The sequence below is a fragment of the Brachyhypopomus gauderio genome, chromosome 1 (genome assembly GCF_052324685.1).
Source record: "Brachyhypopomus gauderio isolate BG-103 chromosome 1, BGAUD_0.2, whole genome shotgun sequence".
In the NCBI taxonomy this organism is placed as follows: Eukaryota; Metazoa; Chordata; class Actinopteri; order Gymnotiformes; family Hypopomidae; genus Brachyhypopomus; species Brachyhypopomus gauderio.
This window is the reverse complement of record NC_135211.1, coordinates 9576870-9590377: the sequence shown is the minus strand read 5'-3', so window position 1 is coordinate 9590377 and position 13508 is coordinate 9576870. Positions and strand designations below refer to the sequence as shown.

Below are 13508 nucleotides of genomic sequence, written 5' to 3'. Positions count from 1 at the left end.
CACTCTCCCTTAAACCACATTAAGCATTTATGTGAGTTTGCGTTCACCATGCTGGTCAGATATTATGGAAAACCATTCTCATTTCAACCATGCGTTTGTGGTGCTCTGCCATCTTTCAACATTTTGATATAGACCTATTTGATAACTGTCTGACTCATTAACTACTAAGATTGTCATTTAATAAACATTCCCAACTGTAGCATTATTTTAAAGGAATGTAGCCATGTCTGCAAAATAACATGAATGATACTAGTCAAATTTATAGATCATCTGTCCTGTGCCTGCACTAAGTACCATGAAATAGATGAAGCTACCAGATTAAAACTGAAACTTGGTCTTCAGAACAGTCCTCTGAAAGGGTGGCAGGTGGATGATCATGGGCAATGTAGCATCATCCTTTGCACACTGTATGCACAATCAATCAGACTGGCTTTCCACAACTTCAAAAGCAAAGCCACACAAGGTCACTGTCAAACTCCGTCATCAAACCTGTCAGGTAGTCTCGTCATCCAGCTTCAAACGCACAAAATATGTCAGTGCAAGAGGCTGTACTGGCACCGGTTCCTCAGCTGCTTGGCCACAGCAAACATGCTCAGCTAGGACAGACCACAATCAAAAACCTTTTCATTTGCCCCATTAATTCAGATTGTTGAACAGCCTCTATTTCACAGTGAAAGAGGGTGATATTAAGCTATAACTGCATTTTGGCCTTCATCTCCAATAGCAGCATTTCATCCTGAGGATCTACTGCGGTAATGGTGGTCTCCATCACCCATGCAGAGGTCTTCTTGATTTGACAGGTGCAGGTTGCTGGCGAATTGAATTCATGTCTGTGCTCCTGGAAAGCTGCATCAGCTTTGATTTAAAGTGACTGAAGCAAAAGCCACCAGGGAAGGTGAGTGATGCAATGAGAAGAGTGTTGACGCAAAGCCCCCGCTTAAACAAAGCCGAATAGCTGACAGGATTGCCTTTGCGCTTAAGTGTGCAGGATGAGTGATATTTTCTCACGCACATGCAAATGAACACATACTAGATCATTTGAGTGGTGAAATTCTCTCTGAGGAAAAGCTCAGTGGATATGAGGATACATCACCTGTGTCACCAACATGCAACAACTACCTTACATAGCCTGGAGTCACTGGGAAGATTGCTTAAAGCAATCTTGGACAGTGGACCTTACACTTCTTCCAGCTCGCAACAACTACTGTACCTACAACTGTACGCTCATGCTGCCCAAACAGGTGTTCCATCAAGGCACAGACTCAACAAGACAGAAAATGTCTTGGCACCAAGACATTAGCAGCAGATTCTTTAAGAACTGAAATTTGAAGGTGTGTGCTCCATGGATCAGATTCTTCTTTTTCCAGTACATAAACTGCTTGATCAGCTTCAAAGATGGTGAACTTATACACCTTAAACTTTTTTTGCCATGTTCCTCAAACCAGTTCTGAGCAACTTTTGCAGGGTACAGAAATGCTAAGACCCAAGGTTTCCCAGCATTACGCTACCAAAGGCATCATGCAGTTTCCTCTGGCTTACCTTCTTCCCAAAGTGAATCCTGGTGCCATTTCTTCCCCAGGGAAGCGACACACACATACTCTGCTGTTAATATGATGTAAAAGAAAAAGTGTGACGCATCAAATCGTGCCAACTTTTTTCATTGTTCCATGGTGTAGTTTTGAAATTCATTTGCTCATTGTATGTGCTTTCAGTTGTGGACGAGTCAGCACGGCCACTCTGAATGGTCTGTGGCCACACAACCATATGCAGCACATATGCACTGTGTTCTTACACCTTTCTATCACAGGCAAGGCAGGGCAAGTTTATTTATATTCCACCTTTCATACATAACTACAATTCATAGTGCTTCACGTCGTCACTGTGCGCTGGTCCCAGCCTAACAGGGCCACGCCCACTCATGCACACACACATTCTTCACAAATCACGCACATCATCTCCAGATTACTGATTACTTCCCCGACTTGGTTTATGTTAATCAGCATGCCTGTTAATAGTCAGCACTATTAAACCCTACAGGTACCTGCTGTCGCCGCTGCACATTCAACCAGCCGAGACAGAGAGACAACAGTCCCTGTGCTCTTCAAGCGCATCACCCTGCCGCCTACTTTATGCATAACGAATATTATTCTGCTGCCTCATCAACAGCTGGGGAAACAAACCCCTTGTCTTTTGCCCCCTTCTTGCAAAATTTTTATATTTGTGCTTAAAAGTAAAAAATACCACTAAAGTACCACAGTTGAGGTGCAATGCCACAGGAACTGAAATAATATCTCAACCAAAACGTTCACTTTCACATCTAGTGGCTATGGTAGCTATGGCATGATAGGCCATAATCTTGTGTGATTTGGCCAAACAGAAGCATGTATAAATTAAATGTGAGTGGCCCAAGAATCAAACTTTGGGCAACACCAAAAGACACAGGTACTCTTTCAGGAACCTTATTTTCCATTAAAAAACCCTTGCAGGCATGAACTGTACAATGTTAGGATTGTTCCTGAGATTCCAACCCACTACTCAAGCCATGTCTACATATATGAATGTTACGGTGTTACAGGATCAAAGGTTGCACTGAGATCAAGTAGTACAGAGGTGCCCAATACGTTGATCGCGATCTACTGGTCGATCGCGAAGGAAGTGTGGGTAGATCGCATGACATTAAAAAGTAGGGGATGAATGACAAAAATAGGTGAATGACAGGCTGTCATCCATCTGCACTGACAGTTGTCTTTTGACAGGGTAGCCAATCGTACGTCTGAACTTTTGACACCCTTGACAGCTGTCTGGTCAGCTCTGATGCCCTGTTAGAGTCCTTCTCCCCAATTGGTCGTGAGGAGCTTATTTCACTGGTGAAATCTGCTAAACCTTCCACATGCATACTAGATGCCGTACCAACCCATCTACTTAAAGAATTACTGCACAGCAATGTAGAACCGTTGCTTACTATAATAAATTATTCTCTGAGCCTGGGCTACGTTCCCAGTTCATTTAAACTTGCAGTCATCAAGCCGCTAATTAAAAAACCTGGTCTTAACCCCCAAGAACTGTCCAACTATAGGCCAATTTCTAATCTGTCATTCATATCCAAAATTTTAGAGAAAGTAGTTTCTTCACAACTCTCTTCCTTCTTACAGACAGAACATGTCTTAGAGTTATTTCAGTCTGGATTTAGAGCTCATCACAGCACTGAAACAGCACTAACTAAAGTACTGAATGATCTGTTAATATCCTCTGATAAAGGACACATTTCGTTTCTCATACTGCTAGACCTCAGTGCTGCTTTTGACACCATTGATCATAATATTCTACTTAATAGACTGGAGACACTCGTTGGCATAAGAGGTCAAGCACTCTCCTGGTTCAGGTCCTACCTGACAGATCGTTACCAATTTGTGCTAGTAAATAACGAATGCTCTGAGCATTCTAAAGTAAAGTATGGTGTCCCACAAGGATCTGTACTGGGCCCCATATTATTCTCATTATATATGCTACCACTGGGCACTATCATTCGTAGGCATGGTATTAGCTTCCATTGCTACGCAGATGATACTCAGTTGTATATATCTTCTAATCCAGATGATACCACCACAACTCTCAAGATTGAGAACTGCGTCCAGGATATTAAAAACTGGATGGCGTCTAATTTTCTTAAACTAAATTCTGACAAGACTGAGGTACTGGTTCTTGGGCCTAAAGCTGTTAGAAGCAATTGGGCTGATATTCCCCTTACCCTAGATGGTTTTTCAGTAACACCAAAATCTACTGCAAAAAGTTTAGGTGTCACTATTGATTCTGATCTTTCATTTGACACACATGTATGCAATGTCACTAAGGCTGCCTTTTTCCATTTACGTAATATTGCCAAGCTGAGACACTTACTTTCATTAGCTGATGCAGAGAAGCTAGTTCATGCTTTTGTCTCATCGAGATTGGACTACTGTAATAGTCTTCTAATTGGATGCTCTAAACAGTCCATAAAGAAGCTACAACTTGTACAAAATGCCGCAGCTAGAGTCCTAACCAAGGCTAGGAAATTCGATCATATTAGTCCCACTCTCGCCGCACTACACTGGCTGCCGATTAAATATCGCATTGAATTTAAAGTTCTCCTGTTAACCTATAAGGCGTTAAATGGTCTTGCCCCACAATATCTGAGTGAACTCATTGATTACTACAACCCATCTCGCCCTTTGCGCTCCCAAAATGCTGGATTTCTCGTAGTTCCAAAAATTAGTAAAACTACAGCCGGAGGCAGAGCTTTCTCTTTTAAAGCCCCTCAATTATGGAATAGCCTTCCAGCTCCAATCCGAGACTCTGACACAGTTCCAATCTTTAAATCTAGACTTAAGACTCACCTGTTTAGTCAAGCCTTCAGCTAAAATTCCCCTTGTAAGGTGTAGGGGCTTGGGGGCCCCCAGACGTTGAGATTTCTGGTGATCTGAGATGTTGATGCTGTCATCCAGCTGTGTCTTGGCATCACTCTATTTGTGACTATGACTTGACTGGAAAGCAATGTCTCAGTGAGCCCTCATGCCTGTGGTCACCTCTGAACCTCTCCCTTTAGTTATGCTGCTATAGATTAGTCTGCCGGAGCCACATGCTGATCACTGGCACGTGAGCTACGTACATTTAAATCAACGGTGGTTTAAATTCATGTCCACTCAGTCTGTATTATCTATCTTCTTGCATGGCTCTACACAAGACGATTGGATACAGGCACCTGCAGGCACCTGGGGGATGGTCTGGCTGCCGGTGGATGTGCTGATACCGGGGTTCACCTGGGGAGTAACACTGCAGTCGGAGCCTACAATACCAGCATCACTGCTCCGACACGGAAAGCCTGGCATTCATCAACAGACATTTACAGTGACAATATCAAAACCCAGAACTTTCAATTCTACCTTTTACCTAGTCTGATTGTGTGAATTATGTGTGACTTGTGTATTTGTGTGTTAACGGGCCGCCCAATGGAGGATGGGTTCCCTTTTGAGTCTTGGTTCTCCCGAGGTTTCTTCCTAATCCCCATCATAGGGAGTTTTTCCTCGCCACTGTCGCCTTTGGCTTGCTCATTAGGGTTCTGGACCCATAGTATTGTTAACCTTGTAAACCCTGTAAAGCTGCTTTGCGACAACTTGAGTTGTTAAAAGCGCTATACAAATAAACTTTGATTGATTGATTGACCCTACACATGCGCGTTAAGCCGCGCTAACTTGTTAGCTTGCTGTGTAGCTAGCCTCCATTGTGTGCCATTGCTATTCCAAAGAAGGGAAATGTGGAGCGGTATTTTCGGACTGTTCAAGCATCATTTCTGGTGTCACTTCATCATAAGCCGATTAAAGATTGGCGAGGGTGCTTTTAGTCACTATGGCCCAAAGCTCTGGAATTCTCTTCCTGAAGAGCTCAGAGGCATTTCATCCCTGAATAGTTTCAAGAACAGTCTAAAAACATTCCTGTTTAGATCTGCTTTTAGTTAAGAAACTCAATCTTATTTTCCTTATTACATTCAATCTTATCTACTTTAGTCTATTATTTTATAATTTGTCACTTTATTTAATTATTTTATTGTTTGTTTTCTTTTTATCTTTAATTTTTGTCTTATCTCCTTTTTATGTTTCTTTTATTTATACTGTAAAGCACTTTGAGTTGCATGTATGTATGAAAGGTGCTATACAAATAAAGATTATTATTATTATTATTATTATTATTATTGGTAAACACAAGACATCCTTCCAAGACGGAGAGATGATAAGAAGCATTTGTTGAAGCCGCTGATTCCTTGTTCCGAGATTGTTCTTCAATCAAAGTTGTCGAGCTATCGAGGCATAGCTACGCGGCGCTCTGAAACCACGGCCGAGGATTTGACCCAGCAACTTATTGCAGACTGCGAGTGTTTCTCGCTACAAAACATTGTAACAAACAAAATTTGATCCCAGTGAAATGCACAAGTGATGTAAGCGATGCTGATCAAACACATCAAGTCTTCAAAGTCTCCTTACTAAACGTCCGCTCACTCACAAACAAGTCTTTTATAATAGCTAAATTAATTGAAGATTACAGTCTGGACTTTCTTTTTCTAACAGAGACTTGGCTTGATAGCAATGGAGCCAGGCCCGTTGACAGTCTTGCTGGGGCCCGGGACAAGAAAGTTTCATGTGTTTCATCAGGCCCAACTCATAAGCATGGCCACATTTTAGATTTGATCATTTCTAAACGTATAGAGGTTAATAATACTGAAATTACTGATGTTGCAGTCTCTGACCATTTTAGTGTATTTTTCAATATGTCATTATCTACTAGAACACTCAGTGAAAAGCGCACAATAACCAAGCGTTATCTCAGTGCTGGCAGTGCCGTGGCCTTCACAGACATGATACAGTCCCTCCCTCCCCTTTCAGAAAATGGGAATGAGCTAGTTGAAACATTCGCACACAGAGTTAGGAACTGTATTGATGCTGTGGCACCAAAGGTAACTAAAATAATCTCTGGTAAAATTAAGATGCCCTGGAGAAACACTCCATCTATTGTAAAATTTAGGCAAGATTGTAGGCAGGCTGAGAGACGTTGGCGAAAGTCAAAATTGCAAGTAGATTTTGATATTTATAAAACAACATTGCAGAATTACAACAGTGAAGTGAAATCAGCAAGGAAAAACTATTTCTCTACCTTAATCAATTCATCCAATAATAACTCAGCTGTCTTGTTCAGAAGCATAGATCAGCTAGTAAACCCCACCTCCTGTGGCTTCCCTGAGACTGTTTCAGTTGAAAAATGTGAGGAGTTTGCTATATTTTTTAGGGACAAGATTATTAGTATAAGGCAGAACATAGCAAGCACTAATAGACCATCAACCCTTACATCAGTTACTCAGCCTAACTTTAATATGTCTTATTTCCAAGAAGTTGACATGGTAACACTACTTGATGTGATCTCATCACTAAAATCCTCTACTTGTGAACTGGACCCTTTACCAACATGCTTTTTCAAGCAGGTTCTGAGCTCATTAGCAAATGAAGTTCTAACGATTGTTAATCAGTCTCTGCAATTGGGTGAATTCACTAAAATTCTTAAAACTGCAATGGTTAAACCACTATTAAAGAACAGAAATCTTGATCCCACAATTCTTAATAATTATCGACCTATATCTAACCTTTGCCTATCTTAGCAAAATAATTGAAAAAGTAGTGTCAATCCAGTTGAATGACTATGTCAAAGTAAATCAAATAAATGACACTTTTCAATCTGGTTTCAGAGCTCTCCACAGCACTGAAACAGCCCTAGTTAAGGTAGTAAATGACTTGAGATTGAATAAGGATGCAGGCAAACTCTCAGTCCTTTTTCTGCTAGATTTAAGCGCCGCTTTTGACACCGTTGATCATGAAATACTTCTTGATCGACTACAGAGCTGGGTAGGCCTTAGTGGCTTAGTCTTAGACTGGTTTAGATCGTACCTAACTGGGCGTGATTACTATGTAGCATTAGGTACCTCTTCCTCCACACGTCAAAAAATAACTTGTGGCGTCCCCCAAGGATCAAAAATAACTTGTGGCGTCCCCCAAGGATCAATTCTTGGGCCTTTACTATTCAACCTATATATGCTTCCGTTACCACACATCATTAATAAACATGGTATTAGTTATCATCAATATGCAGATGACACTCAACTTTATATTTCGCTAGAACCTAAAGCCCTAAAATCAATTTGCTCACTGTTTGACTGCATAGATGATATACAGACATGGATGTCTGACAATTTTCTGCAGTTAAATAAACAGAAGACAGAGGTTCTTGTTATTGGCAGTGATTCACAAAGGAATGATGTCCAGACTTATTTAAATCAAATGAATCTGAATGCCAGACAATGTGTTAAGAACCTGGGCGTCACCTTTGATAATGAGCTCAGCTTCAAATCACACATCATGACTACATGCAAGACAGCTTACTTTCATATTCGAAACATCGCTAAGGTCAGAGATATGCTCTCTCCTGCTGACAGTGAAAAACTTGTCCATGCATTTATCACATCAAGGCTAGATTATTGTAACGCTGTTCTATCTGCTCTTCCAAAGAGCTCTATTTCGCACCTACAGCGAGTTCAGAACGCGGCTGCAAGGGTTCTGACCCGCAGGAGAAAGAGAGATCATATTACACCTGCACTCCACTCACTGCACTGGTTACCTGTCAGCTTTAGAGTAGATTTTAAGGTTCTAGTCATGGTTTTTAAATGTCTTCATGGTCTTGCCCCTCTTTACCTCAGTGAAATGATGGTTAGATATGTTCCAGTCAGGTCTCTCAGGTCTTCAAACAGTAATCTACTGGTGATTCCTAAAAGCCGATTAAAGATTGGCGAGGGTGCTTTTAGCCACTATGGCCCAAAGCTCTGGAATTCTCTTCCTGAAGAGCTCAGAGGCCTTTCATCCCTGCATAGTTTTAAGAGCAGTCTCAAAACATTCCGGTTTAGATCCGCTTTTAGTTAAGAAACTCCATCTTAATAGTTTTATCTTATTTACTTTACTTTTTATTATCTTATTTACTTTACTTTTTATTATCTTATTTACTTTACTTTTTTATTTTTTATGTTATTTTAATATTTTTATCTTTCATTTCTTTTAACATTTTCTTTTTGTCTTATCTCCTTTTAATGTTTCTTTTATTTATACTGTAAAGCACTTTGAGTTACATGTATGTATGAAAGGTGCTATACAAATAAAGATTATTATTATTATTATTACAATTAGCGATACTTTTAATTACTTTATAAATATAAATGTAAATATATAAAATACTTATTTATCCTAAAAGGAAAAGGAAAGAAAGTACACAATATTAAATAGTAATAATAATAATAACTTAAGTAATGATAATATAGAAGAAATACATTTGTTTTGCATTTTTCTTGTAGGTAGATCATCTATACTTGGTAATCTTATAAGTAGCTCGCAAGCTGAAAAGGTGTGGGCACCCCTGAAGTAGTAGAAATGACAGATTCCCATATGTTACGTGTACTGTGGTTTTTGGGGAGGTTGTTCTTTTTTTTGTCTGGTTAATTTTCAACAGGTGGATTGCCTCATCAGGAGTGGAGTCTGTCGGCAAATCAGAGACCGCGATTTGGATGAGGGGGCGGTTCTTCGGCTTCATAATCTGCCTGCTGTGTTTGCTGGAAGTCGCTGGGAGGCGACACGAGCTTTACTGCCTTTATGGTTGTGTATGTATGTGTGTGGTTGCTGTGTTTGCTGGAAGTCGCTGAGAGGCGACACGAGCTTGTCTGCCTTTACGGTTGTTGTGATAATCTTTATCATAATGTTATGAACTGAGTTGTATAGCAAACACCACCATGGATTGAGGGCATAGCAGCATGTGCGCACTCATATATGCACTCACGCAGTCCTGCATTTGTTAGAAACACCAGTATAGAGGCAGGCACCGTTTGTGTATTTTTGTTTGAGATTAGTTAGAGCAGTAGGTATGTTTTCTTTCCTGTAAGGGGTAAGTTTTGCTTTGTTACCGTAGTGTAGTGTGTTTTTGTTTGTTTCTTTTCTTTGGTGCCGTCTACTACTGCTCCTTTCCTTGGTTGGTTGATTTATGGTTAATCGTGTGTGGTTGTATGTACGTGTCTGTTCAGTGTGTTCAGTGTTTGCTGCGTAAAGGCTCTTTTCCTCATTACCACTCGGCAGTAGAGAGTTCTTTTAACGCATCCAACTGGTTTCTGCGTTCTTTTATTACATCTTGTCCACCACCGGCATACTACTGCCCCACACCCCAAACCTAGACCCATGACATCGTGGGGTCGTAACACCATAATTTGTATTCAAATTAATATAATTAATTACTTTGATTAAAGCAGTCTCAGTACTGCCAAAACTGATTGAAATTGAAATCCCTATAAACAGCTTCCCAGCTTAATGCAGCTTCCCATTCTACAGTTTTAGTGTTGGGTAAAACACCTGTTGACGAATGTAAGCTGCTGCTGAGTGAAACATTCTTTGAGAGTTATTAGACTTTCATTGTTAATAGCACTAAACAGGGACATTTAGATGATAATTGTACATGCTGATGGCTAACTCACAGGTACATTGGTGGACAATGACACACCAATAGCTTGACTGATATTGAGAACATTAGTAAACTCATTACATCCTTCAGCTGATATTAATTCAAGGGCCATTTATGTTTGCCTATTTGTTATTTTGTCAAAGACCGAAGAGTAATTTGCTACTGTTAATGTTGTTCTTGATAATGCTGGACAAAAAGGTTTGTGATGCTTTGCACATGATTATATTGTAAACACACAGCACATCATTGCAGATTACTTTGTGAACCTGAAGCTTTACGCCATCTGTGTTAAACCTTCCTGAATCTCTCTTTTAGTTCCTTTGACTTTGAACTACAGCATTTCTCCATGGTGATCTCTATTTATTGTTTTTTTTTTTTTTTTTTTTTTTTTACTGAAACACTAACAATATTTGAATGAAAGCTGCATGTGTGTGTGTGTGTGTGTTATATACATACATACATACATACATACACACACTACCGTTCAAAAGTTTGGGGTCACCTAGACAATTTTGTGTTTTCCCTGAAATCTCATACTTTTATTTATCAAATGAGTTGCGAAATGAATAGAAATATATATAGTCCAGACATTGACAAGGTAGAAATAATGTTTTTTTTTTTTTATTTGAAATAATTTTCTAATTTAAACTTTGCTTTCGTCAAAGAATGCTCCCTTAGCAGCAATTACAGCATTGCAGACCTTTGGCATTCTAGCTGTTAATTTGCTGAGGTAATCTGGAGAAATTTCACCCCATGCTTCCAGAAGCCGCTCCCACAAGTTTGATTGGGTTGATGGGCACTTTTTTCGTACCATACGGTCAAGCTGCTCCCACAACAGCTCAATGGGGTTGAGATCTGGTAACTGCGCTGGCCACTCCATTACCGATAAAACACCAGCTGCCTGCTTCTTCTCTAAATAGTTTGTGCATAATTTGGAGGTGTGCTTTGGGTCATTGTCCTGTTGCAGGATGAAATTGGCTCCAATCAAGCGCTGTCCACAGGGTATGGCATGGTGTTGCAAAATGGAGTGATTCCTTATTCAAAATCCCTTTTACCTTGTTCAAATCTCCCACTTTACCAGCACCAAAGCAACCCCAGACCATCACATTACCTCCACCATGTTTGACAGATGGTGTCAGGCACTCTTCCAGCATCTTTTCAGTTGTTCTGCGTCTCACAAATGTTCGTCTGTGTGATCCAAACACCTCAAACTTTGATTCATCTGTCCATAACACTTTTTTCCAATCTTCCTCTGTCCAATGTTTGTGTTCTTTTGCCCATATTAATCTTTTTCTTTTATTAGCCAGATATGGCTTTTTCTTTGCCACTCTGCCCTGAAGGCCAGCATCCCGGAGTCGCCTCTTCACTGTAGACATTGACACAGGCGTTTTGCGGGTACTATTTAATGAAGCTGCCAGTTGAGGACCTGTGAGGTGTCGATTTCTCAAACTGGAGACTCTAATGTACTTGTCTTCTTGCTCAGTTGTGCAGCGGGGCCTTCCACTTCTCCTTCTACTCTGGTTAGAGCCTGTCTGTGCTCTCCTCTGAAGGGAGTAGTACACACCATTGTAGGAAATCTTCAGTTTCTTGGCAATGTCTCGCATGGAATAGACTTCATTTCTCAGAACAAGAATAGACTGTCGAGTTTCAATTGAAAGTTGTTTTTTTCTGGCCATTTTGTGAGTTTAATCGAACCAACAATTGTAATGCTCCAGATTCTCAACTAGCTCAAAGGAAGGTCAGTTTTATAGCTTCTCTAATCAGCAAAACTGTTCTCAGCTGTGCTAACCTACTTGCACAAGGGTTTTCTAAATATCCAATAGCCTCCTTACAGAGTTAGCAAACACAATGTACCATTAGAACACTGGAGTGATGGTTGTTGGAAATGGGTCTCCATACATCTATGTAGATATTGCATTAAAAACCAGATGTTTACAGGTAGAATGGTCATTTACCACATTAATAATGTATAGAGTGTATTTTTATGCATTTAATGTTAGCTAAATTGAAAAAAAACTGCTTTTCTTTCAAAAATAAGAACATTTCTAAGTGACCCCAAACTTTTGAACGGTAGTGTGTGTGTGTATATATATGTGTGTTTTCTATGGCTTTACATGAAACTTTAAAATAATATTGCTATACAGGTTTTTATTTGCCCTAAAACTAAAAAGCACTATAGAAGAGCACAGGGTTCATCCAGCTTTTATAGCCATATATAGAACAATATATGGATAATTATATGGATAATTTGTATTCTATAAATCTTATGCGTTAACATTATTATAGGGATTCATAAGTACCCATACCCTTCTTCAATAAGACTACCTCTAGGAAACTTGAAGCACATCTTAAGCTCAACTATCTTTATCAAGGCAACAGGACAGCCCATCCTGTTGCTAAGCAACCTAATGTTCCAAATGGTTGCATTTAGCTTGCTAGCTTCCATCATTTTCTTTGCTAGCCTCTTGCATTTGAAATACTATGCTATTATTCAAATGCTATGTGAATATTCAAATACTGTTTTGAATGCATAGGCAAAATATTCCTCACCAAAAGCTTCACCTTGTGTCAATATTGCTAGTGATCTTTTAGAGACAAAAATGTGCATGGTAATTGACTGATCACAAAACACTAGATAATTGTAATTAGTTTATAGAGCTCTGAAAAGAGTTTACATTAGAGGACTAGTCAAAGTATTTCCCACTGACAGCAGCACAACCAGGCAGGGCTCCTCCTTCCAGACAAATGTGCCCTAACAAACACACACAAGCATTTGGAGAACACCACCAAAGCAGTGCTAGTGCATGTGTGTGCACGAGCGCGCACGAGTGTGGGCATGTGTCCTAATTCAGTGACCCACTGAGACACACTGGGTTCTGTTGCCCACAGCTGAATTCATACTGTCTTCTTGTCCCTCTGAGCATCATGACAGATCAGCTGAGAACTACGATCACACTTGTCTGCATGGAAACTCAGATGATCAGACACTAATCCTGCAGTCAATACAGAGGTTCCCCTCATGCCAAGAGGGTCTGACGCAGGGGCAAGATGCATCGAGTCATAACTTGCACCCAGAAAGGAAACAGAAGGGCCTGCTGTCAAAGTGTCACCACTGGAAAATGATCAGTGACTTCCAATAAAAACAAAATAAAACATACAGGAAGCAGGTGTCACTGATATAAAACAAAAAATAGAATTGCTTACAGCCCTCACTAAAAATGTGAGCTTATTTTCTACCCCCAGTGAAATAAAATTGTCAGTAAAAACCTCTCCGATAAGACATAATTGCTCTATTGTCTGGTATAGGCATATATTATTTTTGCAGCATTTACCTGCAATGCATAATGAAAAGTGGCACTGAAAACTCAAACTCATGAGTGTTAGTACTTACACTCACAGTCAAATGCACAGTCATACACACATGCCACTGCATTGAAAAA

General features: G+C 40.0%; 1 protein-coding gene across 11 annotated transcripts in view; it reads right to left on the bottom strand.

Annotated features, from left to right (window-relative positions):
- Positions 1-13508, bottom strand: part of kcnab2a (potassium voltage-gated channel subfamily A regulatory beta subunit 2a) — a 137015-nt gene that overhangs the window by 33317 nt on the left and 90190 nt on the right. The gene's annotated exons all lie outside the window — the stretch shown is intronic.